Below are 4,399 nucleotides of genomic sequence, written 5' to 3' on the forward strand. Positions count from 1 at the left end.
ACTTTGAAGTATCTCTTGATCACATTCCTATTGAATATGATAATACAAGTGCAATCAATCTAACCAAGAACCCCATTCAACATTCTAGAACTAAGCATATTGACATTAGACATCATTTCATTCGTGATCATGTGTTAAATGGTGATATTGTTCTTGAATTTGTGGATATAAACAACCAATTAGCTGATATTTTTACTGAACCTTTAAATGAAGAAAGATTTAACTTCATTAAAAGGGAATTGAAAATGTTAGATGGTGTTGCTTGTTGAGTGTATATTTTTTTATTTTATTTATTTATCTTTTTGAAAGTTTGTCAAATTGTTTGATATAGTTTTGGTTGTTTTAAAAAAAATAAAATAAAAAAAAGAAGCCCAAAAATTCCAGGTTCGGAGGCATATTCGACCCCCTAACCTTAAGTTTCAAGGGCAATATGAAAAGCGGGAAATTTTTTCTCTTTTTCTCTTCTTCTTTTCGGCCGCCTAACATTTTATTCAGCCGCCTAACATTATCCAAGTTCGGCCGCCGAAGTTGAAGTTCGGCCTCCTAAAATTGTCCAGTTTCGGCCGTCGAAACTGCGCGTTCTTTAAAAACTCCCCGCGACAGCTCATCGTCTTCTTCATCTTCCTCGCGCGTCTCTCTCTCTCCCCGAAGTGCTCTCTCTCTCCCCGAAGCTCTCTTCATCTACCTCTTCACAAATCGGCTGATCTAAGCTATTTCCCCCCCCCAAACCTCCATATTTCTTCTTTTTCTCCACTCAAACACTCAAAAACATTTTCTTTTCTTCTCAAGGAACCCATTTGGAGCGTTTTAAATTTGGGTATGTAAACTTTCTCTCTCTATTTTTTTATGCTTTTTACTTTATTTTCTTTTGATTTGATCTTGCTTTTAGCTCTCTAATCTGCCTAGGGTTGTGTTTTTGATAAAATTTTTTGATATGGACATATAAAATCTGCTGGGTATTTTTTGTTGCTCTCTCTATATATACATATTGTTAGTTGGGCTATTTTATCTGGTTTGTTTTGTTTTACATTTTTTTTTTGTTTTTGCAAATTATGAAGCAATCAAAATTTTTTTTGGGATTTTTTTTCTGGTTTTGAATATGGGTATGGTGCAATAATAGTTAATTGAGTTTTGTGGTATTATGTTGTTCATGCATTGAGTTTTGTTGTAATGTTGCTTATGGTTAGTTTTTCTGTTTTTTGTCCTTGTCTCTTTTATATCATATGCCTCTGTAGCTGTTGTCTGTCAAAAAAATGGGAAGAAAATAAACAACCCGTAGACACTCATACTTTAGAGGTCAATCTAGTAGGCAAGCCGAGCCTCCTAGGTCCCCCTCCCCAGACCCTCCTGCCTCTCCATCCTTTGAGTTTCCCATAGTTAGAGAGGAGGATCCTGCCTTTCAGCCTTTTTCTCTCAGGTTTGTTCATCCTGGGAGAACAGTTCATTCTAACAGTGTTCAGCTTTTTTGTTCTCATGGATTCCTACAGCCCTTTATTGTCCAGGGTTGGGAGCATCTTCTTATCACTCCCTCAGACACTCACCCTAGGATAGTTAGGGAGTTTTATGCTAACCTACACACGTTCACACGTCACACTCCCCCCCACCTGGTCAGTTTTGTTAATGGTCAGCGAGTTTACCTCACTCCTGACATCATTGCTCAACACCTGGGCATCCGTAACTCTGGGGCTGTCGTCTCCACTACTCATAAGTGGATCACTGGTGAGGTCTCTTCCCTTCACCAGACTAGGGTTATTACAGGAGACACCGAGCTTGAGCAGCCATCTAGGCTTATGACCTGTGACCTCACTACCCTACCTAAAGTCGTACATCACATTGTCACCTATGAGGTTCTCCCTCGAGCAGGTCATAGGACTGCTCTCTCCTACTCTAATATGTTTGTGTTGTCATGTCTGCAAGAGGGTCGTGCTCTTCACCTGCCACATATCATGGTTCATACCATAGCAGACTCTCTTAGGCTGAGTAGAGGTTGTCTCCCCTTTGATCGCCATCTTACTCTTCTTCTCCAAGCCCTAGGGGTTGACCCTAACACTGAGTTTGTCTTACCCTTATCTAGTGAGTACACCCCCTACACTGAGGCTACTCTCCTCCACATAGGTTTGACTAGGAGAGGCAGTGAATTTTATAATTCTATGAGAGATTTTGCAGCAAGCAGAGCAGCACGAGCATCAGCGCAGACACACGATGGTTCTGATGATGAGGAGTCAGATGATGGTTCTCCTGTTGATCCAGAGACAGAGCAGGCTCCTAGATGAGATGCTAGTACAGGGCGGTCTACCGGGCAGGGTACATCTTCCCGGACTACATCTAATCTTTATGATGCCATGGGTCGTCTGGAGCTGCAGGTTGCGCAGATGTCTGATCGCCAGACTCAGATATCTGACCACCAGACTCAGATGGAGCAGCAGTTAGTACGACTCACTGACCAACAGCAGACCCTCATAGAGCAACAGAGACAGATTCTGTACTTCCTTCAGTAGTCATCTGGAGTGCCACCTCCTCAGCCTCCTCAGTGATATTTTTTTTATATAGTTGCTCTTGTTATTCCCCTTTTGGTATTGTAGTACATTTGTTTTTGATGATGTCAAAAGGGGGAGATGGTATTATGGTATCATATATGTACATGTTAGATGTTTTTTTATGGATATTAGATGATGTGTTGATACCTTGACATTTATTTAACTCTTTTGGTTTTATGGATTTTTGGATTTATGGATATTAGATAATGTGTTGATACCTTGACATTTATTTGACTCTCTTAAATTATAAATATTGTGTATGATTATAACTCTTCTTGAGATGCATTTTTTTGTTCATTCATTCATATAGGATCCATTGCATCTCATTGCATTGAGTCAAAACCCCTCTTATGTGTCTTTTCAAATTTCAAATATGGCATAAAGTATTTTTAAAATGGGGAGCACATTAAGGGGGAGTAATTTTTAAAATGCACACACTACACTTGTGATTATTATCTTATTATTTACCAATTGTTTGTCATTATCAAAAATGGGGAGATTGTTGGACCTAAATATTATATTCCTTATTTTGATGATTAATAAATAATTAGTGTGCTACTAATTGTCTTCAAAAGTGTTTGTGCTGAGCTTGTAGGTCCCTTACTAAAATGAATGAAATTGCTTCGGTCTCAAAAGTGAAAACGCCAATTTTGGAAGCATACCACAAGAAAGGGATCAGAAAGTATTTTTTGTTTATGCATTGTCATTTTATGCATTGTGAATTTCAATTAATTAATTGTGATGGCTCAAGGTTTCTTTCACTTCTAAAAGTTTCGCAAATATGGCCAAGTCTTAAGCAATTGACTTTGAGGGACCAAAATGAAATTTTCCAAAAGGAGTGATTTCAAAATTGGTTTTTATCAAAACAAAAGATCCAAAAATATAGGTTGCAGAAATTTAAATGGATTGAAAATTGGAGTTTTATAACCTAAGTTATGATTTTTCAAAGTTTTAAAGAATTATTTTTGTGCCCCCTAAAGTCAAACTTTCAGCTTTCGAAAGTGAAGGGCAGAGGCAAAAGTCCCACATATTCGGCCGCTGAACATTGACTTTAGGCCGCCGAAAGTCTATTTTCAACTTGCCCCCTAAAGTGTAACCTTCGGCTTCCGAAAGTGAGGGACAGAGACGAAAGTCCCATATGTTCGGCCGCCGAACATTGACTTTAGGCCGCCGAAGGTGAGATGCCCCCTAAGCTAAATGTTTGGCTTTCGAAAGTGAGTTTTCAATATTTCCCCAAGTCAAAACTTCGGCTTCCAAAAGTGAGGGACAGAGACGAAAGTCCCATATGTTCGGCCGCCGAACATTGACTTTCGGCTGCCGAAAGTATTTTTATAAGGAGGATGTTCTTCACCTTAAATGGTTCGGCTGCCGAACTTTAAGCTTAGTGTAACGACCCGAAAATCGGACCGCTACCGGCGCTAGGATCTAGATCGGTATAAGGCCGCCGGGACCCGTAGCAAGCCTAACATACATCCTGTAAACCTGTTTAATCCCATACATGATCAACGACATACATAAAAATTTGAACTTTTCTTTTCTTTTTACCAAGCTCAACCTGTGCATGCACATAAGCATATACATAAACATAAACCTCACACTGGAGCTCTAACCAAATGCTCCAATGGGGTAACTCATCATACACAAGCTTGGTGGAACATAAACATCATATAACATAGATCATGTTTACAAAAGGGATTACTATACAAACTCGGTCAAGCACAAATTTCTAAACCTCAATCTCAAAATCAACATTACATGACATAACTATTCACAACATTACATCATTTTACAATTTATCATGTCCACATTCTATTTATTACATACACATGACTTCATCCATCTTGACTTCTCTGTCTAGCCCG

This window comes from Manihot esculenta, chromosome 4 (genome assembly GCF_001659605.2).
Source record: "Manihot esculenta cultivar AM560-2 chromosome 4, M.esculenta_v8, whole genome shotgun sequence".
In the NCBI taxonomy this organism is placed as follows: Eukaryota; Viridiplantae; Streptophyta; class Magnoliopsida; order Malpighiales; family Euphorbiaceae; genus Manihot; species Manihot esculenta.